Here is a 26,011-nt window from a genome sequence, read left to right as displayed (position 1 = left end):
TTGCAGATATTTATATTTTGAGCAGTAGGTAAATTTAACCCCCACCATTTTCAGTGTTCTATCACCAAATGAGCATTTGTTACAATCACACAGTTATTGCATGTGTTGGGGGTTACCGAAGCTAAGATATCAGGTACGCAGGACCTCATGAACACTAGTCTCATAGGAATGGTATTTTAGTCTGTTTCTATCCGAGCCAGTGCTGACTACTCTTGTTGGGAAATACAGTATGTCCTCTTAACCCCCACCTGTTGGTGAAATGGTATATTTATCTCTTTTTGAGAGTTTGGCACACCAAGTCTGCATATAGTGCTATTGTAATGTTCTGCATCCAATCAGTGCAAACAGAAGTAACACTTGCACCAGTAGGGATGGCAATCCTCTAAAATGGGAGAGGAGATTGAAATCCTGCAGGTCTGAGAACAGCTGAGTAAACTACTGTTCCCACAGGGTAGATAATGTCACAACTAGGAGACTTGAATGCCTGCTGATCCCAGGAGAGTTCTTCCTTCTCCCAGCAAGCTCAGGAATAGTAAATAATGAGGGAGCCAAGCTGTGCTTTAATGAGGATGTATTCTGCCTCTGGTCAATAGCAACACTCTGCCCGTCATCCTGCCAAGGAGAACTATGAAAAAGCAGGCAGGACAACCAAGACATGGCGTTAAAAAATCACCTCAACAGAGTCCAGTATCCTGCAAATTCTCAAGTCTTTTTGAATTATAGGTTCTTGTTTTTCTTCCAGGACCCAGTCACATACACAAAGAGTCACTGTTTGGACTGGGTCCGCAGAGTCAGAAAGTGAGTGTGTTCTGAAAGCCTGGCTTGCAATCTCTGTTCCAGTTCATCCCAAAGGTGCTCGATGGGGTTGAGGTCAGGGCTCTGTGCGGGCCAGTCAAGTTCCTCCACACCGAACTCATCAAACCATGTCTTTATAGTCCTTGCTTTGTGCACTGGGGCACAGTCATGTTGGAATAGAAAAGGGCCTTCCCCAAACTGTTGCCACAAAGTTGGAAGCATAGCATTGTCCAAAATGTCTTGGTATGCTGAAGCATTAAGATTGCCCTTCAAGGAGAACCAAGGAGAACTATGAAAAAGCAGGCAGGACAACCAAGACATGGCGTTAAAAAATCACCTCAACAGAGTCCAGTGTCCTGCAAATTCTCAAGTCTTTTTGAATTATAGGTTCTTGTTTTTCTTCCAGGACCCAGTCACGTACACAAAGAGTCACTGTTTGGACTGGGTCCGCAGGGTCAGAAAGTGAGTGTGTTCTGAGGTACACAGCAATCTCACCTAATATCAAGGAAAGACATAACAGTGAAGAAGGAAGACTGGATTCAGTGTGGATTCAATGAGATTGACTAAATTAAACCCAAACACCATACGTTACCTGGGGAAGCACAGAGGAGGGGTGAACAAGAAAAACTCTTTTGTCATTGGTTTGACGTGCTCTAAGTAACTCCACATCCTAGACTTGAAATTCAAAGTAGTTTAGTAGTATAGCTTCCTAGCTAGTAGAGTTAGTGATAGGTACACAGCTGCTTATTTAATCTACAAGACGCTCTCATGTGTTTCACAACACCTAGTTATGAAGTCAGTTTTAAAACACTTCAAATTATTATTTTTAATTAACCAGCAAGTAATGTTGCACAAAGAGCACATCTTCACTACGTAGATATATTAAATGTATATTGCAAGTACTTCAAATGAACCTGGCAAATATTATAAGAGGGATGCAATAGAATCAGGGAACTTCAGTTTTATGGGTTTAATTGTGAAACTTATTCAAAATTTGTTGTGGACAATGTATTCATTGTGAGTTTTTCTGGCATCTGAATTTTTCAAGTGGGTGTGTTTTAATTGGCAAAGAATTATTAGGCCCTCCAGTTCCACATCAGTGTTTCTCCAGGGTTCCATTCGGTTTGAATACATTCTTTAGGTGTTTCTTCAGTCAAAACATTTTATAATTTGAAATGTTTAATAATGGAAAGTTTGGAAGATCAAACTCCCTCCTATTTGTGAAGCTTGTGGCCTGTTTGTATTAGCATCTACCTTACTGTCCCTTCAAAAATAATTTTTATATCCAACTGTAGAGCTTGAAAAACCCATTTTTAAAATCAAGCCAAAAAAAGAAAGAATATGTTTCACAAACAATGGTAACATACTGCAAACACACTGACTAAATACACTGGGATGTCTGCCTTTCTATGTCTACATTATTCTTATGATCTCATAAATAGTGTTAATATTGGCGTTAGTAAGGAAAATTACACAGAATTCATACTTCAGCAGGTGTTGCAGACAAGCATTAATACATTGCATGATGTAAAAACATAAGCTTACTTCAAATAAGTAAACCAAGTATAAAAATAAATAATAAAAAAACTTGATTAAGCTAAAGTAAGTTTTCAAAAGTGCCTTCAGAACAGAATGTACACTTTCATACTGTCATAATGTTCCCAGCTGTTCTTTATTCAAGTGCAGGACTGCATTTCAAATACAGAGGTCTTAGTGGGTGTCTTTTATTCAAATAAAGCACACTATGCATTCTGTCCTTAAATAACTTGACGTGAATCTCAAATGTGTTAGATCCATCTTAATACCCTTAACCTGTAACACAGTAGGGATTCATAGTAGAGTAGAGCAGAATAGGCCGCAAAAAACAGCTATCTTTGCCTTTCATAAAGCTCTGCTTTGTCTCTCCCATGAGGCGGTTGCTCAGAAAACTATCGAACTGAAAACTGTGAGGAATAATCACAGCAACATTCATTTAATTTAAATTCACGTTACAAGATGCAAGACACAACTACATTATGATGAACACCTCAGAAAAAAAAGGTAAATCTATCAATGATGCTTTTGGCTAATCATTCTGCATGCTGGTATACAATTGATCCCATCAATGGAATTCATCACAAACCTTTCCCGTTTTGAAGAATGGATGCATTGACATTTTGCCAGACATTGTACATATTTCTGCATGTCATTCAGAGAAGAAAGAAAGAAAGAGTCCTGATCTTCAATGCATGAGATGAGATCCCCTAAAGAGAGAGAACTGTCTGGTACCAGTCTGATTTTAAAAATGTTCCAAATGTTCCAAATGTCTGTCTGTATGAGCTATTTTAGTTGTGTTCGCCATTTCCTTTACAAGAAACACAAGTGTCCATAGTTCTAAACCACAAAGCTTTTAGAGGCATTTGTCTGTCTTATGTTAATAGGTCTTTCGTAGTTGAGATTTTGAGAATTCAGTGATAGACAATAAGGGGGAGCAGTTCTTTCCCTTCTCCCAACCATCCTGAGTAGGACAGTGGTCAGGCCACACAACTTGTGATGCCAGGGGTTAAGAGGTCACCTTTGATGCACAGTATGTATCTCCTGTCCTTGTGCAACATCACCATGGAGAGAAAGACCTCAGATACAGGTTCCTCACTTTGTGAGTCAATTAGCTGAGATCTACATCTCCATTGAAGGAGAGGGTTGGCTCTGATTGCTAAATGAGCTGCACTGAGACACCGCTGCAGGTCATGTCAATAGGTCAGGTGCTAGGATGACTACCCATATAAATGAAAGAACCTCTTTGATATTTGCAGATGACTTCATCCTACTTACAGTGACCTTTCAGGTTTTCCATCTACTTGCTGAATGGGCTGCACATGCTACAGCTTCAGTAATCCCCTCTCTGCTCAGCTAACAGAAAGAAAGCTGTGGTTTGGTGGTGAGTAAGGGTGAAAGTAAGCTGATATGGTCAGGTATTGTATATTGTACCATTATGGAAAGCACTGCCAGTATACCATCCTGGAAAGATACATTTTCCACAATAAGGTTGTATTAATTAACAGTCATGATTTAAGATCACAAAAATAAATTAGCAAGTAAAATTCTCTGAATGTAATCTGTCACTTAAATGTACTTTATCCACTAATGCTGACACTGTACAGGTGAGCAGAGTTTTTAAGCCAGCTCTATTACTGTACAACATGCAGGAAATAGTAATACTGTACAGTTATAATAAGGGCCATGTGGAGTTTCCTTTAATTAGTGCCCCATCTCATGTTAAACTGTTCCATGGCATCTCTGTTGGAGGATTTACTGAAATTGTCCAAAAGAAGCACTTTAGAACACATTGAAACATGTTTTCCAAAGTCTTATTTGACTTTTAAATCTCTTTGGGAAACCAACAGTCTTTATCTTTGAAAATGAGCAGATATCACCAAAACAGTCAAAAGCCCCAATGACAAAAGTTAACCACCTCTAAAGTCTAAACTGACATTCAAAGTCCTCCAGACTATTCTTCTGGGCCCACTTAAAGTTTGACCTTTCATCAGTGCTATTGAGAGCTGCTCTGTCTGAAAACCTTGTGGTTTGAGAACCAACACCAAAGCTAAAAATATAGTTGCTGGTTTTCAGGCACAATACACTACTTTCCTTCTCAGTGGAGCTAGCATGAGTTTATTTAATGGCACCTAAATCTTTCAATGTTATGCCTGAAGGATTACTTGACATTCTCTCTCCTGAATTCCAAAACAGCATTCTTCAAATACAGCTTGTTTGTATAATGCTACATCTGCACACTGTTTCATAGCACAATGTCCTGATTAGATTCATATGCTGATATGAGTAATTCTTGCTTCACACACATCTCACCCAGAGTGTATAGTTCAAATAAACCAAAAAAAAAAAAGGTGACGATCAAGAAAATATAAATGTGCATACAGTACAGGTATAATGTTACATCACATCTATAGTTGAAAAGTAACTTCCTTAACCAAGCTATTTGTGTGTTATGTGGACAGTCCCTATAGTGGTGTTTGTAATTATGACCATACTTCCCAGGACGCTGTGTTAGTTCTGAGAGTACAAGCACATCCAATATCTAGTTCTGCATGTGCAAGTGTAAGTTCCTGGTTTTCAGTTAATGCTGCCCTTACAGAAAATGCTACTGTTTATCTTCATGAGCTGTGACATTTGCATTTCACAATCAGAAAGCAGAAAACAAAATGGTTTTCACTACCATGCTTCATTTGTGGTGGTTAAATGCTTAATTAAGAGGAATGTTCTTTTGAAAAACACAAGGATGACTTTCTGAGATGTTTAGACAGTTGCTGTAAAATCCATATCCACCTGCTTTCTGGCTCCTTCCTTAGAGCAGCGTTTCCCAACCCTGCTCCTGAAGGCACACCGTCCTGCATATCTTCTATCTATCCCTGCTCTACCTACCTGACTGAACTCATCAGTGGCACTTTTGATTAGCTGAACACACCTGATTTAGTCAAGCAGGAAGGATACATAGAAGATATGCAGGACAGTGTGCCTCCAGGAGCAGGGTTGGGAAACACGGCCTTAGAGGGCCTTTACCCTTGAAAAGATGCTTCAGAAAACAGTGACTGTATAATATGTAGCAAATCTCACTACCATTGGCAGACATTTACAGTGACAATAATTGTCTAATCAGATTAATCATAAATGTTGCTGAAGAAGAGGCTGGCTGCAACCAGAGCCAAATACGACTGACCTCGGGGCATGCTGATTGTCCAAAAGACACAGTCGAATTCGCAAGTAATTGAAATGAAAACTCACGTAGGGATTGTACTGTCTCTGTGCTTCAGGGCATGTTTCTGATGCTGAAACCAAGAGGGCACCGGGTACAGAGAGAACACCTTTCTGAGGTGTTTTCCAATGGCACATTCCCACTGCAGTTTTTTTTGCTCAGTATTTTCTGACAGAGCAGTTTAAATATTAAGAGCCATATATAATATTCCTCTAGCCCTGCACAGAGAATAGCGATAATTACTCAAAATTCACCAGATTTCAAAGATTACTTGAGAAGAGCAATAATTTGAAATTCCCTTAATTTCAATGATCTGAGCTGAATAAGACAGATTTTGCATTCGAATGATTTCTATAACCACATCAGCAGGTTTACTCTCAATAATAAAATGAAAAAGACAGGCTAGCACTGATTAGACAGTAGCTTCCAATCTTCAATAAATGAAGAATAACAGTAAACAAATAAGTGAATACATCCACTTGCTACCTTTCAGAGCATGTTACTTTCCTTCAAACAGTGCTAAGACAATTAGAGAGGGGAAAAATAGATGATCACAATAACATTAATGATAAAATATTATGAAGCTAATATAAAGTTGTTATGGTCACTACAAGCATGCCATGCCCAATTTTTCATTTAAAATCCTGGTGGCATCACAAAAACTACATAAACTAAAATAAGGCTTAAAAAGGGAAACTACAATCTAATGAGTGCTGGCCTACATTTTAATGTTTTAACTTTGGAAATTACCTTGGACAGGAATGCCCTGAAAGTCTGAAAGACCTTGAACTGGGGGTCGAGCATGTTTTACCTTTGTTCATGTACTACTTTCAGTGATACTCTGAATTTAAATTTGATGAATAACCCAAGGTTTTTTATGCACACTATTATTGTCCAAAGTTTTTTTTTTAATACAGTAACTTATATTCTACACATAATCCAGTTTATACACAAGCATTTAAGGTTCTGTACCTTTCTAAAGAGTATAATAGCAGTGCTGTGCCCAAGATCTGAGCTGGCACCGTTGTGATTCCATAAGTCCAGTTAACCTTCACACTGCTCCAAAATAATGACCTTACAGCTATGGTTCTCCTCACAGACAAAGTATAATAAACATGTTATAGCATGAGGTTAGTATTTATCCATGATTTTACTGATCACTGGTTCCAGCTGACACTAGATCTTAAACGTGACATCAGCTTTTTTCACAATTCTTCTGATTTGCCTTTGATGTATTAAAATACCCAATAACTGTTTATTATGACCATAATAATATAATGGGTTGAACATAACGATAACAATAAAGATAACACACTGCAAAAAAGAACAATTTTGCCATCATCAAGAACATGTGGTCATGACACACAAGCTGGACCATACTGCTGTACGGCTAATTGTGTGAGTGATTAATTATGCAGATTTATGTTTACTTCAACACACCTTGCCACTGCCCGATCCCCCACTCTCTCATCACCATCTGGTGCTTGCTACAATGTCACTGGAAGCATTTCCTTTAATTCACCCACTGACTAACAACCTTGAATCTGACTGTTTCATTGTATGTGCTAACAATATAAATACTTGACCTTGACTCTCGCCCATGTCTGTAGTACCACTGGCACAATGGAACATGCAGGGGAGGGGGGTGATGACCCAGTGAAGTATGGCTGAGGCAGGCTGCACTCATCTTTAAAACTGGGAAATACTTGCACAAAAAGCCCAGGGCTCATTAAGCGTATATAGTTCACAATGAAAGAAGAACAGCAGGCCTGTGGTTTAAAATAATAAAAAAATGCCAACAAGGCAGGACATTACTCTTTTGAGAGCATTTTGGGATTTGGGGGAAAGGGAGTGGGAGGGGGATCAATGCACATAGTTGGATGGATGACAGTGAAGTTTTGGCAAGATTGCCACATGTGTTTTTCACAGTTATTCTGTGATCTCATTTAATGCAAAAAAGTTCCTTCTTTTGAGAAAGCAAACTTGGCTCACAATTTTTTTTCTTGCTGGAAGTAAGTCTAAAGTTAAGCAGTTCCTCTCTTCTGTGGCTTCCGGTCAGAGCGGTGAGTTTACTGTGTGGTTTTGTACCTCTGTTTTAAGGGTGGGGACCAGCAGACTGCAGCAACCCATCACACAGGCCATTCATTTCACAAGGTATCGAGACACAGTGCCAGAGGCTGCCATAGAGTGTTTGGCATTGGAAATTATGGTTTTTCACAGAATCCATGCGATGATTTACTTGGGTGTAATTCAACCAGAGACCACAGTTTGCACGCATAGACAAACAGTTAGCTATTTACAGAAATCCTCAGATCATTCTGAGACAGATGGATGCATTTCAAGAAAGCTTTAACAGAATATTGATTTGAAGGTTGCTTCTTGGGAGTGATGTAAACTTGAAGCTGATTCTAACCAAAACAAAAGAATTGATTGTAGATTTTACAAGAAAGAGGGAGAAATAGTGATTAATGGGTAAGCATTGAAACTGTAGACTTTAAGTTTTAGGGGTTTAATGACAAATAAGTGAGTTGGAAAGAAGCTGTTTATCAAAGCTCAGAGTATACTATTTGCTTACTCTATATGAGAAACTGAAATCTTTCAGTGTTGGTTGTAAAATGTTATACTGTTATACTATAAAATGTTGTTACTAGTGTAATTGGCTGTTTGTCTTGCTGGAAGGGAAACATGAAGAAAGTCGAGTTTACAATTAGCGGGTCCTCACGGGAAAAACTGTAAAATGAAAAAAAAAAAACACTGTTATTTGGAAGATGTTATACCCACTGCGCATCCTATTGTTCCACTATCAAAGTTATTTTTGTGCAACATATATTGTGTCAAAACATTCCACCAAATGAGTATTTTATTTGTCAAAGGGGTCAACTGGAAGTTCATAGCAGGTGGCTGTTGACCCACTGAGATGCTGTTTAAAAAGCCCTGATACACCCTGCATAGTTATTATTGTATTTTTAATACAGCTCTTGCTTTATTGGCAAACCACATGAAGTGTTACATATATGATGTGTTGTTTGTGATGTTGTCTTATTGGTATACATGTTGCAATGTATATATGTATGCAGAATACTTCTTTATGCACATGTTAGAATTACACACTGAGAGTTAACACCATTCTCTGGGATGGAATTCTGATACAATCTTAAGTTTGACCTGAGACATACATATGCAATGTTCATTAAGACCAGGTTAAGGAGCAGAGCTAGTATCACCTATATTGGACAGAGGCAGGGACCCAGTATTGGATCCATAAGGATGACTGAGGTCAGGTGACTTGAATTTCTTCAGGAAATATCCATAAATTTGTCTCTAGTCAAGAGAGTATCTAGAACTGTATCAAGCCTGGTCTTGTACCTCTATTTCCACTCCAAACCATAACAAGCTAGTCTGTGCAGTTATAACTCTGAGCAGAAAAATACTTCCTAGTATCAGTATGAAATTTACCTTAAAGGAATACACATCTATGCCCTCCTGAGATGGTAACAGAACATAAATGTCAGATAAAAGTGTCTGCTCAGTAAATTAATAATTCATTAAAATGTCATTATTTCATGCACTGTATGTAGTCAAAATCTGCTATAATCACCACTCATTGAAAAAAATTGCACATTTTCATGTTTGCATGTCAGCGGACAGCCTTAAAATGCTCAATAAATAAAAAGGCAAAGGGTTTGACAGTTTGACAAAAAGACAGTAAAATCTAGGAAAATAGATGAATAAATAAAAACAATTGTAGATGCATCAATAAGTAAATCATGCGTTTTTACATTTCGTTACCGCTTAGCATATTTATACATTAGTGTATTTATTAACTTACATGTACTTGAAATGCTATTGCACAGTATTTACTTTTAATTTTTGCAGGTTTGGGCCTCCATGGATCTCAGTGACCTTTTTAACTGGAGGGTCCCAGTGTGGTTTTTACTCCAACATCTGTAACTCCCCATTGCTCAGCTCTCTGACTGCACTCTCTCCTCAACTCTGGCTCCTCTGTGCCTTTTTAGTTCAGATCAGTTGCTGGGATAATTGTACACAGAGGAACAAGGGAAGAGAGCTGTGGGAAAGAGACAGCCTGCACGTCCTCAATCTGAACCTGCCATTACCTAACCAGACTCCTTGCTTCAATCACATCCCTTTTTCCAACTGACTAAACAACAACAGGAAGTCCGTTCTGCTGTCAATTTGGCACCTGAGAGGAAACTCTCTGCCTTTTTGACGCTCGATCATCACACGCCTCCCCTTTTCAGCTTATGCCACAGTTTTAATGAATGGCTCTGCCATGGGCTGCTCTGCTGGGAGGGTCCCCTCCCTGCACTGTGCCAGGTGTAACCTGATTACCTCGCCTTAGAAATGGCAATTCATTTTCATCAGTGACCTAATACGCTCTGTCCTAGTTCCAGACTGTGATTAGGTTTCTCAGTCCTGGGTGTGAATCTACAGTGGGTGCACTTATAACAGCATGGATATGACCAAGTCGGATGTACCAAAACAAAACAAACAAATAAATAAATAAACAAATCGGGCTACACCACGTTAATCAAAACTCCTGACATATTGGGGGTCAAAATAAATAGCTGTGATCGGCTCACCATCCAGATAGCAAAACAGGGGTATTTCTTATGTCTTTTATAATCACCTTGTAGTGCACCCAGATCAGTAAAATGATTCATTCTGTATTATCTACCATCATGGTCACACTGACTCAGGCTCCACTAACTATTAACTATTATTTGTGAACAAGAAAATGCCCCCATAATGCAGTCAGCTTCTTCCATCAGCGAGAAAGTCACAGAGTTTTGTGAGAGTTCAGATCTATACAAAGGATACCAAAAATATACTGTATGAAGATGTGGTGATGACACATCTCTGGTTGGTTTTTTTCCAGAACTGGCATTTAAGTGGTTTGCAAGGAAAACAAATTTCAGCCTTTCCAGGAAAAAGGAGTGGGCAGCTTTGGTGAAAGTTAAGATTGTACTGTCACAGAAAATCACCGGTGGCCGAACCTAAAGTGGCTCGGACAGTGAGTGAGTGGCATTGGAATATCACATCAGATGGTATCGCAAGCTAATTCAATCTTGCTGTTGCGTGTGCAGCGCATTCCCAGTGGAGGTTTTGTGAGTCACCTGGAAGAATGGCGTTGCCCCAGCAGCGGGCCGGCACTTGTTACCTTGAGTGACTCTGTGCAATTAAACCGGCTGAAAACAGCATCAGACCAAGACACGGGGGAATAAGCCTTAGTGCTCACATCAGCGCTATGTGTGCCTGCCCCTCCACTTCCTCGACTCTCCTAAAACTGGAAAGTTAGTAAATAGTGGAGATCAGCACCCCAGTTTACTCAACACTGCCTACTTTATAAGATTATTATTGTACACAGGTATAGACCAGTCATTTAATTGATTATATACGCAGATACAGTATGTACAAACATTTATTATTCATTCTCGCTCTATGTACATTTTGTACAGTATATGTATGTTTACTTGTTTGTGTGTTTTGCTGACACTTTTCTTCTGTTGAATAATGTATGCGCAAATATGTAATATGAAGATAACATTATTTTTAAACACAGATATATTACAACTAGGCTGTTGGAACACATTCCACAGGCACATAAAATCACAAGGGAAGTGTCAAGATTGAGTATGGCTTGTAGCTTTTTGTACCTGTTAGGGGCTTTTCTGTTACTTTGATCAGAGTACTTACAGGGTGAACCTGTCAAGGTAATTGGCCATTTTTGCAGCGACTCAAACAGCAGCTTGAATTCCATTACCTTTTCCTCCCTTTCAAAACATTTCCCCATTAATGTTATAGATCTGAGTTTTAATCTGTATGGACAAGGACTGATTTCAATCAAACACTAACTGCATGGTACCCTCACTATAGGGCTAGGACTGTGAAATTGTGTCACTTCTATAAGAATAGTAGATTACATTATGTGACAATAATGTCATGTAATATTTGACATTATTGATTTGGGATTGTGAAGTGTCTACATTGCAATCACTGTGCAAACTTAAAAAAAAATAATTTGTCTTCTGTCAGTTTATTAATCATTGTCTCAGATTTACAGCTGCCCATGGGATAACTGCACTGTGGTAACACAAAGTCAGGCTAAGAAGCTGTTGGACTTCCATGGGGCAGCTAGATCCCAGCGATTAAGGAAACACTTTGAAAACCCATCCGCTCAAATGTAGAATGCCAGACATTAATAGTCTACTGCAATCACAGTTCGCCCCTCTCTCTCCTACTGCCAACTGTGACTTGATGGAAATAGAACTCATTTTAATAGGGAGGAACTACGCTGAAAAAAAAATGAATAACACATTTTGGAGGGCACTGCCAGTTTTTGTCAGTAAGAGGTATTTTCAGTTTTAATAACCTGAGCTATAAAATATGGGTAATTCAGTGTTGAAGCAAGCAGTTTCTGACAAGCGCTGTAAATGGTAATGACACTGCATTAAGATTCCTGATTTGCAAGCCATATAATACTATGGGAAGTTATACTTTAACTATTGAGGTAATTCTCATAATAAATAAGTAAATAAATGAATAAATAAATAAATAAATAAATAAATAAATACCCTCTTTACCCGCCATGTTAACTAGGGCTCAACAAATGGTCCAAGGATACCTCTAACTAGACAGCTCTAGTCGTTAGAGTATCTGTTGCTTTCATATACTTAACCACTTGAATTTTGATTTAGATTTTGGCAAAATATATTTGTGTGTTTTTCATTTGTGTAGGTTATTTATTGTTGAATCAGAGCCTAGATGTCATCATGGGTGTTGGGGTAAATGTTGTTTAACTTGTTTAGAGTATGTCCTAACAGTCCTACAAAGGTAAATGTGGGGCTTAGAGGTCCAGTGACATACAGATAGCATCATTCATTGAGCTGTAAATGGTGCCTCTCAACACTTGAGTGCTTTTGCAGACATTACTGTGTGTGACAGTCACCAGAATGTAAAAACCTGAAAGGGACTGGGCTCAACATCCTGCAGCTAGAGTTCCTGCACAGGAATGAGGTGATTCAGCTATACCATAATGAAACCCATTTACATTTTTTTTTTTTTACATAAAACAGCTGTTTGCTCCTGTAGAAAGGGATGTTTAGATTTTTATCAGATACACATCTGATGTTCCTCTCACAAGGTCAGAATGGTACAAATGTTGCCCAGGAATGGACCTAAACAGATAACTTATCCATTGCCCATGTTTAATGAATCATCTCTTGTTGCTTGCAATGCATGACATTTTAACCACAGCACTGCAATGTAACAACAGCATACACTACAAGGCCAATCAAAAGAAGAGCTATGAATTCACTTCTATAAAGTTAAGTCATTACCCTTGTTTGTGTATGATTCTGTGATGTTAACTGATGAAACGATACACTGCATGATGTACAAGAACTTTACACTCCCAAATTTAGCTTTGCATATACAAATGCAGTCACAGTATGTACAAAGGCCTATTAAACATTTTATTCTATTAAACAAATTTAAACTAAACACTTTACGCCTTATTCCATTTTATAGATTGTTTAAATGGAATGGCACTTCACAGATCTTGAATGGTTCATTGTTTTCTGTAGTGTGTTGTGATAAATTGTGGCATATTTATTCCACAAAGAGCAGTATGCTCATAAGTGTTTCTATAATATAGTCATCGTAATGGACAGCCCCTCTTCCTTTCAGCACCATAGACAGCTCTCACCCACTCATGTCCAATCCATCCATTGCGCATTGTCCTGTATTCTATATAATATTTTTCATGCACACCCTGGCAGTATGCATATAGTTTAGGGTTGATCGTTGTTGGTGCCCATATGTTATGTGTATTTATTTTATGTACATTTGGGTATGTATGCATCCATGTATGTCTATATACATGTATATATTTTTTCCACATACTAAAACATTAAACATAAAAATACATCTTTTATTTGACTCACTGATTTGTCATAACCTAATAACATTATCAGAAAATCCATTCATTCTGCTCAAGTCATTGACTCTCTTAGGCTGCAGAAACCTTAAATTCACCCAGACAGCAAGCCAGCTTTATTAAGTGTACATGAAGGGTGGCAGAGGGGTGAACCACAGAGTCAATATGGCAGAATGATGTCACCCAAACATTACTTCATAAAATACTGTTGTAGTACATTGGCCAATTATGATCAGACTCCACATATGAGTGTTATTAGCCCCAGCAGACTGTATTCCCCTTTAACATCTGCTACAGAATATGGGCATGGTTGACATTGCTGTACCTCACATAAGGGTAGCATAACAGAGAATCATCTTTTCCAGGAACCCTAACACAACAGCAGCATATATATATATTACAGGGTGTTTCACATCCTCAGTCACTAAGGGCATCTTCTAATGGCCAGGCTGTAAGTTGAAGTGACACAAAAAACCCATGTCCGGATGTTGCTCCTTTAAAGGGGTAATCAACCGAAAAATCAGAATTCAATATGTCATTCCTCAACTCTGAAGCAGCTGGCATTCTTATCCCTACCTTCTTTTATGTCTTTATTTGAACTCAAACTGAAGGATGCCCGTTGTCTGTCAATGTCACCCAGAGACAAAGCTGCTTACATTAGCTGATTTTAAATGAGCTGGATGATTCCACTCATGCTGTCTGCTTGCTCTCAGCCCATCCCGGTGACATGAGGGTCACTGCATTTACAGTTTGTGTGAGGGCTTTGCCTAAGGGTGACATTTTGATGACATGCTTTAGTCTTGGATTACTGGGTTCAAATTGAGGCAAGAAAATCAGAATAAAAAAATCCAGCAAAGCTTTAAAGTAATGAAAAGTCTATCATATTATGAGTTTCTGCTAAAGCTCTGATTAAAACTTTTTAACAGGAAAGCTGGTAAGGAAGAAATTACAATTCTCTACTGAAGAACACCACAAGAGACTGGATGCTAGTGAGAATTAGTGCTCCCAGTCTCATGTCCTGCATATCAGGTTGATTTGCACTCAGTCACAGGTCGTAGATGGAAGTAGAGCATGTATCAGCAGGGGGTTCCCAGTAATGTTCACTTAGATCACTAAGACTTCAGCTTTCAAACTATAATGCCACATTTCAACAACAAAGCAAACTCGGGCAACTTCATTCATTACTGACAGGCATGTTCTTCCGTTGTTCCTTACACTTGTAATTACTGTAATCTATTAAATCTCGCCTCAGGCAAACACACAGCACTTCCAAAGTCTCTGATGTTCGGTGGGATGTTGCTCAGACTTCCTCAGGAATGTACAGGGGCCTTGACAAAGCATTCCATTATCGTCTAATTCCATGACAGTGCTTCACAACAGCTTGCTATTCCTGGGCCTTCTCCGTAACTCAAAATAGCAGAGCAATGCCATAGGGGAGCACTTCCACAGCAGAGGCCTGGGGGCTACTCTTATGTATTTTGCACAGCGAATGTCATCAATACACACTGCCGATGACTTCATAGCAGGGGATTGCAATAATGTGACACCTGATCTGTGTTTAAGGCCGAGTGCACATTGATCCGATGGCATCCCCTCTGTACTAGCTTCTATAAATCCACTGCAGGAGGTTGGCCCTACCTCAATCATTGATTCACAGGTGTAGGGTTGCAAGAAGGCTTTGAGCTTCACAGGGAACTTTGATCCTCTGCAGACATCCCTTTTTCTCCATGCATTCTTCCCATACAAGTTAACTCTAGCATAAAAGTCTAATCAACAAGGCTCAGGTCTAAATAAATACGAGTTTATTGTAGGATTTCTATTGGTTTTGAAGGGGTGCATGAAAATGTATTCAAAGAATGAGAAATCACTCTGTGTGGAGTTACTGGAGATTCAGTCCGGTTGATTTTTGATGGACAGATGGCAGCGGCACCTTCCTTGCCATGTAAATGCCAGAGTACCTGCGCTAATCACTGAAGCTGCACTGAGGGGTTCATCATGAAAGGACATTTTCCTTAAATCATCCTCATAACGCAAGAATAATCTCTTCTGTCCGATTAGGCATCGCTGATTACACAAGGAGCTGAGAGATGTTGGCAATCACGCCATTCGTCTTTGTCCTCGTGTCAGCATGTAGCGAGAGATTACACAGCTCTCAAACAATGAGCCATCTGAGCTCAGACAGTGGGAGGGGAGGATGGCTGACGTGCAATCTTCAGACCTGTCTCCTGAACCAACACAAACTCTTGTCAGTGTGAGTTTACTCTAAACTGTTTACAGAGCATTAATATAATCTACAGGACTGTATGTGGAGTGAAGTAATGGGATTCTGAATAAACTAATTGAAAAAGGGTACCGTGACAACATTTGGGAAATTAGCGCCACACTGGAGAGCTTGAAAGCTTTGAAAGCTAATACCGTACATGTTGAACCTTTAATTAAAAGGAGGATATTGCAGCTTTACTGAGGGAATGCAGGAGAACTGCTGAAATTGTTTTTTTTTTGCCTGATGGTATTGCCTTTTAATTGCTAATTATGGAGAGTTTACGCCATAATCTGAGGCACCCGTCAGAGGGATCACTAGTGCTATCTCTGCAGGGATTTGGAGAGGGAATAATAAGTACTATACTGGGCCGGTGCTGTTTTTCTCTTAACACTGTCAGTCTTCCCTGACAGTAGGATTCCTCATCAGGGCGAAGGTCATAACTGACCTTTCCTCTGACTGGTTCTTTAACAACCAAAAGATTCACTGCTGGCCAGAGATTTAATTGACAAGATGTGTTGCTGGAAGATGAGGGATGGGGTATGAAGTGACAGGTATACGTCATTCTGAGGAGCACCTGACAGGTTTTTGATTTTACCTAGGGGAAGAGGGTGCTCATTTTCCTTTTAACGGTAACACTTGTGTTTTCTATAGCCATATAAGCAATATTAAAACTGTTTTTGTTGTTATACCCTACTTTCTTGATGTTACGATGAGAGTGCTACAGAATGTTACAAATTTAGTAATGTCATTTTCAATTCCCAAAGTGGAACCATGTTACAGTTCTGACATATTATTTCTGTTGAGTGAACACCGCAAATGGTTTTCAGACCGTTTTCTCTGACCTTTTAAGTTGACCACTTTTCCTCCAAATCCACCCACAAAGGAAATGAAAGTAGTTGTGCTAGCTGCCCTTACACAGTCTGCAAGCAAACACTTACCTCATGAGTGTAACAATAGCTGCAGTGCTATTAGTAGCACACAAACACAGGCCTGGCTTGTCTTCAGAGCTCTTGTCCTTGTGGTGAGATAGGTTAGCCACACATGGCCTATAGCTTGCTTCCACTTAACAAAAAATGGAAAATTTTACCCGTCTTAAATTCCCTTTATCAATTTAAGCGCTGTATGGTTATCTAAATCCAATATTTAATGTGCTCGGATTTTTAAATGACAGTTATACAATGTGCTTTATGTAACCACTTAACAAGTTCATTAAAACTGAGAGCTTACATAAACACATCATAAATGAACGTTCATACAAGCACTGCATCTTCACAAAATTTAATAAAAGAAGACCTGAAATTAGTTGCTTGCATGCATGTTACATCAGAAATTTAATAAATAAATTCATGTGTGCATGTTTCAAGCACTTAGTATTTGTATTATTTATATATTGTCAAATTGCACTGCTTTGTATGACTCCATATATGGCCCAATATTTACAAAAATTGTTTTCAAGGTATTATGATACATTTAAATTCTAAAACATGCTTTATTTTTCACATGCCTATATTTGGAAAATTCACAGTTTTAAGACTCTCCAACTCTAACACATTTATGCCAATAAATACACCTAATAATAGACATTAGGAGGCACTGAATTGCAATTTATACTTAAATTGCATTGCCAAATCCTCTAAACTAGTTGCATTTTAATGAGATACATTTAGGAACATTACATTCCGAAACATTACAGAACATTCAGGATGGGAGTTTTTACAGCCCTGACAATCTATAACCTTTAATCTGTGCTTCTAAGATACAATATACAGTATATTCACACTAGGAAATTTTTGGCCATGTAAGCTGGCAAGGATCATAAATAAAGAAAAAATACAATATGCTTTAACATGTAAGATAAATTCTCAGGAAAGGATTTATTGTGTTCAGACTGTTAATTTGCTGAGAGCACCTGCTTGGAAGATGAATGTGGCTGACTGGAAAAACAAGCTGGTTCAGCAAGTGGAATCCCACTGGCACCAGTGCGTTCTGCAAAGAGGCATCAGGGGATCTGAGGGGCCATCTGCACGGTGAGCAGCCCAGCCTAATCTTACACAAGCCCCAGACTGGAAGGTACTGGGGTCACCCTTTGATTCTCTCTCCTCCTCTTTCTCTGTCTCTCGCTGTCTCTTTCTCTCTCTCTCTATCTATACATATATATATAATAGATGGATATTAACAGACACACACACACATATACATATATATACACACACACGCACACATACATATATTTATATATGTATGTGTGTGTATGTATATATGTATATGTGTGTGTGTGTGTTTGTGTCTGTTAATATCCATCTATTGATTTGTTTGCACATTTAAAAAAGAGCTGTGGCTTATGCTGGCACGCTGATAAAACCTGGGTGATATAAGGTACTGCATGCTGATATAATGTTCAATATAATGCAGCCTTCTCAGCTGAAATATTTAGCCCCCCAAAACCTCACAAAGGTTGATGGTTTAAAGACCACTGCAGTCTGAAACACTTGTGTAGGACAAACTTTTGGGTTGAGTCAGCATGATTGTCTGCTTTGCTAAGTCATCGCTGTTTTTCATTTTGCCCCTGACTGGTCCTTAAACAATGAATATGTGATTAATATTGATCTTTGACTTTCATTCCAGAACAGAACTTTGTGCCAGAGAACAAAGAAAGTGTTCCTCTTCAGCTCCAGTGGGACTGAATGTCTACAAACTATACTAGATCTGAATAAAGTCATACTTCTGAGCAACTGTTAGAGTACATGCAAAATTAAGACCTGGGAGAAAATTTCATAGTGGTTTTCTTTGCCCCAAATGGTGTATGACTGCTTTTTTATTTGTGGGATAAGCTGTTTCTCCCTCATTTTCAGTAGCCACAAAACATCAAAAAATGTAATAAAATTCAGATTTTAGTAAATGTTTTCTGTCTGCAGCATCCATCTGATCAGAAATGGTGCAGCAGGTAGATTAGACCTAACTGTATTAACACATTGACTTCGGTAAAGTGTGGTGCTTCAAGGAGCGCATATGAGATGGTGAGAGAAAAGTTGCTTTACATGTTGAAAACAGACACTCTTGCTCAGTTCCTTTGCCCTCAGATTTGCCACCATTACAGCTGCCCAAAATAACACCAACATTTGTTCCCTCCAAAACTTTACTTTCATTAGTTTGAGTTCTGGACAGAGTGGTGGGGGCATCTTGGGCTGGCACTGCTTTGGCGCACAGTGTCAGCAAGTGGAAAGACAAATGTGTGCTGAAGGCCACAGCGGAAATACATTGCCACTGGTTTGTCCTCCCCTTCCATCATGGTCAGTAAACCGTGGGGGCTTCAAACAGCTGCGCTGAGAATGGAATCATTGTAACCCCTTGACGTTTGGCGTGACGTTTGAGCATGCCCACCAAACACTGTGCTCCCAGAGGAAAGTCACAGCCGCTAGCATCTTTCATTCATCATCAGCTTTGAGGGGGGAAAGCCAGGGGGGCCCTGCGCCCTTTGACCTCTCATCCTTTGTGCACCTCCCCCACCCTGCCTCCATCAGGAGTATCAATCATGTGCACACCAGCCCATCCCAGCATGCATAGGCAGCTGGCAGCAGAGGTGGAGGTGCAGTGTGATGACAGCAGGAAAGAGGTCATTGACCTTCGTATTAGAGGGCCATGGGTTCAGTCTCTCTGGTAGAGCTCCACTGCAATACCCTTCAAAGTACTTCGCTCTTATGCCAAGTTATTCTCCCTCTTGCATTGGGGCTAACTGTTCATAAATAATCACAATAAGCTTGTGGTGGTTTAAGGAGGTGCACATCTGCATCCCTATTTCAGATAGATGGATTCAAATTTATTGTCATTGTGCAGAGTACAGGCACAGAGCCAATGAAATACAGTTAGCATCTAACCAGAAGTACAAAAAGCATATACAGTATATATAGCAAGCATAATAAATAGCCAATGGTATATAAAACTGGTATATACAACATGCAAGATATGAGGTATAGGAGTGAGGTAGGAGATGTAAAAACTTAACGCAGAGAGATCAACTGCAGCGCAAGGACAGGCAATGATTCAAGTATTAGTCACATTACTATACTATACTATTTCAGTGCTTATCACAAGCACAGAATATGTATATTTCAATCATTGAATAAATGCAACACATTTCAATAATCTGCCGATGAGACTGTGTAACTAAAATAAAACCAAGTGTAGTTCAATGCACTGTATTATCAGGTCTCCAAATGAAAGCGGATATCAGGTGTTATAAATAAGGCACAACCCTCCCATTACTGGTATTCAATTGTTTCGCATCACAAAGCAGTTTATTAATGATTAATTTCTGAATTAAGTCAATATCATTCTTTATCACAACTGCGTCTGAAATCTTATTGCAGAACCCCAATCCACAGACATTTACTGTCAATTTTGTGCTGTACAACACTTCTTGTGTCACAGTGCCTCAATAAAACATGTTAAAACCCTATTTTACTTTTTTGGAAGCAAGTGGAGGGCAGACTGTTCTGAATCAATGTAAGCTGGGGCTCTGCTGGTGAAGGATAATTGAAATAGGATTTCACTTTCTCCATGAAAGGTTTGTATGCTTTTTTCCCCTTCGTGCAACCCAGTTTGGAATCACCAATTGTACATTAGGCATGTCACACTGTAACCTCTGCACTTGCATGGAAGTGTTTAAGCAAGATAAGTGCAATCCCCCAATACATTAACATGTAGTTAATGGCTATATTTCACACCACATATGACGCAGTCACACAGAGTGAAGTGGGTGCCAGTTGGAGGATACAAGTTATTCTATTGACATCATCCGAGCAGGACAGGAAATGAACTTTTTCACAGGGTCATAGGGGCATTTTTAGTGCATTTTTTAAAATGTGGTTTTGGGGTCTACTAACCATAATCTTTAAGTTTCTCTGCGGTTTAAATGCAATGTCATCTTCATTATTCTTCTAGCTACCCAGTCAATATTCCACTTCTCAATGGTTGAGCTTTTCATAGCCGATATATTAATGTTATTCACCACAACTAAAATAAGATGAGGTGAGTTTGGAGGCAGGGCAGGGCAATCCAGTTACAAAGGCCTACTACGGCCAGTTTCATTTGGGTTGTGCAAATACAGAGAGAGACTGCAAAGAGAGAAAAAACTAAAATTTGAATATATATTTTAGTCATTTCAAATTCACTTCATTTTTGGGACACTTTGTGAAAATTTAGGGGCATTTAGCCAAGCACCTGTTAATTTCCAACTGTGCATTCAAGTAACTCACAGGCACCTGAGGTATTGCAGGGTGCCTGAGAGGAGCGAGAGGAGGAAACCCTGGCGAGTCGTACCCACCATCCTGGATGAAGCCCATCTATTCCACCACTGTGGGCTCCTGATGATTGTCAGCAGATAACACGGCTGGATTCATACCCAGCCATGGGGCTGAGTCACCATGCAAGATGAGGGTCTGGCCAGCTAAGCCACACAGGTGCATTTCCAAGAGAGGTTTTTTACAGGTGATGTTTTACAGCATTTTCTTTTACACTAAATTCACAGGCTTGATCAAAACGAAATTGTACCACTCTCATAGTTACGTCTGTGTTTGCTCCTGTGGTGATGATTTGGATCATCTTCAATTCCCACATCTTCTCACCAAGGAATCTCAGTAATATGTTATGTAACAGAGTTGTGAGTTGAATATTTTTTCTGTCACAAAGAGCCCTATAAAAATTAATATAAGAAATTAGAACAGCCTCTGTTTGTTTGTTTTTTCTTTCAAATCTCTGCAGAGGATTTTTCAGAATTACTGGTTTCAGTTCATTAGTAAGAGGTGACAGGGATGTGTTTCCTTATCTCCACATTGTTGTGGTTGATCACCTCACTGGTATTAGATGGCACTAATTGGTACAGTATGTGCAGCACTGTGTTAATTGCACAATAAGACTTAATTCCCTTGTCTTTGGTCCAACTGCCATTGTCTGCAATACTCAAAATTCTGAGAGCACGACTGCAAAGCTGAGATCAGGAAAGCCTGAAGTATAAAAGGAGAGAAACCTTGTTTTCTACTTTACAACTGTGAAACAACAACCACCTACTTAAGTAACAGTGAAGTAATCTTATACATAAGCTGGCCTTAAGGACGCTGTAGGTCCAATGCTGTGATCAATATAGATATTGCCCAGAGCCATCTATAGGTGAGGACTCTCTGTTAAATCTCTCTATCCACATGCTTGTCATGCTTTTCAAAAGGAGGGCTCTTCACTGCAGTGCCCCACAGCAATCAGCTCAATCTAAATTTATACCTCAACTGACTACACAAATGGAACAATGCACAACTCACTATGGACCAATCTCCCAACCCTGTGAATAATCATTCATTACATGGAACACGATGTCAGACTTGGACGATTCACTCAACTGCAACCCACATATAACTACATATTCAGCTGATCAGGTGGTTCTGGGACAAACAAAATCATGCTTTTGGTCCGACTTTTATGAATGGGCTTCTCAGAGATGGATGATCTAACTCATTCCCCTCCCACAGAGCAAGTGAGGTCTGGCCTAGTTTTCCAGAAGAGATCTACATTGTACCTCAGGGGAATATGCACAGAAAAACAAGCCTTCTTATATTCGAAAACTGAGCGAAGCCTATAGTCTATAGTACAGAATCAACTGCTGAACAAAAACACGTAAGTATAAATGTTGTTGTATTATCTTGCACACAACTGCTCCCAGAGTAATGTTACATTAATACTTAACACAGTATAATAAAATGAGTGAATATATTCTCAGAAAATCCACATATACAATATTATTGGAGGAATTTCTATAAAAATCAGTGCAATGAACCATACAAGCAACTCAAAATGACAATGCTAACCTTTTAAAATAGTTTGTTTTGTTCTGTAATTGCTTATGTTCATAACATTTCAACTATCTTCCACCTCCCTCAGAGCTAGAAAATAGAGTAATTCAACGCTTATTATTTGCATTATCAATAAAAGATGCATTATCAAGATTTACAGTATTTATAATTTATAATAAACAATTATGAGAATGTTTAATTATTTAAATGTGGAATAATTTATGCTTGGCTGACTTAAATGACATTTGCTAAGTCAAGAGGCCATAGCAGTAGATGCAATATGGAGCAGTATTCCATGACATCTACCTGGAGACTCCAGTTAGTGGGTCTCTGTAGCTGTTTCAGCCTTTTATCAGTGCACACAAACAGTAGATGCACATCAATTGAAATGTTTACGGTTATTTGGACATATAGAGTGTGATTATGTAGAAATTTGTGTCTGCTGAATTTAACAACACCATAAATTCATCTCTGAGGTCACCTTAACATATGGGTTTTCCTGAAGGCTTACACATGTATTAACAGATTTTCTCAATAAATGTTTTCTGCTCAGCACATTTCCTGTTCCTTATGGTACCTAAGCACAGTACCATAGTATGAGTCTTTGCACCACATGATACCCAGCTGGTGAGGGTCAGTTGCGTATATTACAGTGCTTTCTAACTTACAGTCAGTTGTCTTTGTATGGTGTAAACAAATCCTGCTGTCAAACAATAAGATCTCAACACAGAGCCCTCAGTCTCAGAGCTGTGTAATACAACAATCAAAATGCTGATAGCAAAGCTGGATTCTTCTCAGCCAAATCTGAATCTGTTTTGTGCTTTGTTTTGGCTGACTCTTAATTTGCAGCTCTGTTATGCATACTGTATGAAAAGACCTATATTCATTTCCTATAAAGCATTTCATCCTTAATATCTGTGGACTTCCTACATGCATATAAAATGCTTTCCTCCCCTTTGTTGTCACAGTAATGGTTCCTTCATTTTTTCATTTGTGTATACATTTGTGTGCTCTGTTATTCGTTGGGTAGAATGTTCAGAACCAGCTGGCAATTAGCATTAAATGTATGGGAAAGAAGGTCTAAAAGCACATTAAATTCCTGCGAGGACAGAGACTGAAATTGGACACTCACAGTGCTGCTTACATTCCATATTTTCACTCCTTAATCCACTCTCATTTCTGTTTGACTGATGTGTTCTCCCAAACATCCGGACAGCTAATGGACAGATAATGGTTATTCTAACCCTCTATATAGAAACGCTTGACTTCCTGTCAAATCAAATCCAGAGGTAGTGATTCTCAATTCCTCCTGACATTTGAAAAGAGGAGCCATTAAAATCATGGGAGAGGGATTGGTGCTGTGTTTCCATATTTTTGATTTCCTGTAAAAATTCATACTCAGTCCACTAGATGTATTTACATTGATGAAGACAGTCGTGTGTTATAGATCCATTGTAAAACAATCCTTTTTAATGGGATCAATGCACCTGCCAATGTATATGCATTAGGTATATGTATATGAATATGTATTATGTACCATGTATATGTATTATACATTGGTTTTACATTGTACAATATAATTGCAAGTTACACTTGGTCTTTGCATTTTTTTTGTTTTGGTTTCTATGGGAAGTGCTAGATTTATCAGAATTTCATGACTGTACTCTTTAATGTTCAAGGGGTTGCATCTGCTCTTACCTAATTATAATTCACCTGTGTGTTCAAGCCTTAGTATACTGTCATGTGCAATAGCAAGATTACAGTACACTGTAAATTATACAATGCTCTTGAAAACATGAAAATAAAACAAGTCACGCATCATCACCATAAGGGTGAAGGTTGGGGGTGGAGATAGGAGTTAGGGGTTGGGGGCTGTTGACCATTTTCTTGATTGTCCATGTAACCATTGCCACTGTGTGTACACCGCAGCAATGCTTAAACAGTGAACAGACAGAAACCAGGATAAATTCTTATTCTACAGGCTGAGGAGGATCAGGAGGTGTCCCTTACAGAATCAACAGCTTTGCCTTTCAAATATGCTTTGAAATATCAAACATCTTCTTTGGAACAGATATGAGAGAAGCACAGATGATCACATCTGACTTCTAATGCATCTACTGTAACAGATTTTAATAACCATACAATGTTTTATAGAGTATGTTAGACATAGGCAAGTGAGGCCTCATGGATCAAATTACCCAGGGTTTAACAAATTCAGCTAACTGCTTCATCAGCTTTTGACAATCCTGACTAAACTGGAGCAATCTGATGTGAAGGTAATGTGAAAGTAACTTGATTGTTTGATTCCATCAGCCATTAATTAAGCCATTTGATCAAAAGGCTATAGCTGGGTTGAACCGCATGATTAGTGGGTTCAGAGTTCCAGAAAGCCCTGCTTGCCCCTCTGTACCACATGCATTACCATTACATGCATTAAGATGTAGTGCCTTGATACAAAGAATGTGCTTGATCTGGATTGTAAATCTTTAGCAGATGCTGATGTTGTTGAATTTTCCCCCATGTCAGGAAAAGCTGAAATTTAAGGTTCAGCAGATTTTCACAGAAGCTGAGTACTACCACTCTAATAAAGACTGCTCCATTTGAGAAAGACAGCTAGGCAGACAGAAGTTTCTCTGCATACATATACAGTTTTTCTCAAACCATTGATATATGTGTCATGTGAGCTGAATATACATCTACCAAATACTGTGACTCAACATTGAAATGTACCATATAAAGATGGCAAGTACTATTTCATGCTTGATTGTTCTCTGTTTATATTGCACAACTATGAAGTGTGTAACAAGCACCTCTAAAAGAGCACAAATGGGTTATATTAAGTTGAATTGTAAACAACTGGGCAAAATGGTGATCCCTTAATTCTATAGCACATTAAAGCAGATTACCACATGCAATCCATCTTGTCAATTAGGGGATGCAAGGACATATATTTGATTACATGGTAGTTTAATCCTTTGGCTGGATTGAGGTTTAATTGCAAAAGCAAAAATTCTCATCATAGTACTTTCAAAGCTGCTGTATGTGAAGGATGTGTACAGCACAGATAGATTGTTGCACAACTTGCACAAGTATATTACTGCACTGCCCATGTGTATGTTCTAATGTATGGATTTTATCTAAAGCATTGATGGCAGTCGTTTCACATTGCCATTGCATAACCACTTGTGTTGGTATTGCATTATAAATCAGTCTTCAATAAATTGGACTACATTCAAGGCCATTTACATCTCCCTGGATAATTAACTTTCTACAAGGTTTTGAGTACAGCCCTTAGATAACTGTGAGAATATACAAACTTCAGCAAAGATAGTATTCACAGACAAATGGGAAAGAATTTTGTTCATTATACACTCCTTCATGTTTCTGACATTAAAATGAAATTATTG

At 38.8% G+C, this 26,011-nt stretch overlaps 1 protein-coding gene across 1 annotated transcript in view; it reads right to left on the bottom strand.

The window, feature by feature from the left end:
• Window positions 1-26,011, bottom strand: part of pex5la (peroxisomal biogenesis factor 5-like a) — a 77,385-nt gene that overhangs the window by 41,583 nt on the left and 9,791 nt on the right. The window lies entirely within an intron of this gene.

Source organism: Megalops cyprinoides, chromosome 2, assembly GCF_013368585.1.
Source record: "Megalops cyprinoides isolate fMegCyp1 chromosome 2, fMegCyp1.pri, whole genome shotgun sequence".
NCBI lineage: Eukaryota > Metazoa > Chordata > Actinopteri > Elopiformes > Megalopidae > Megalops > Megalops cyprinoides.
Note: the sequence above shows the minus strand (reverse complement) of the source record. Positions and strands in the feature narration are given on the sequence as shown.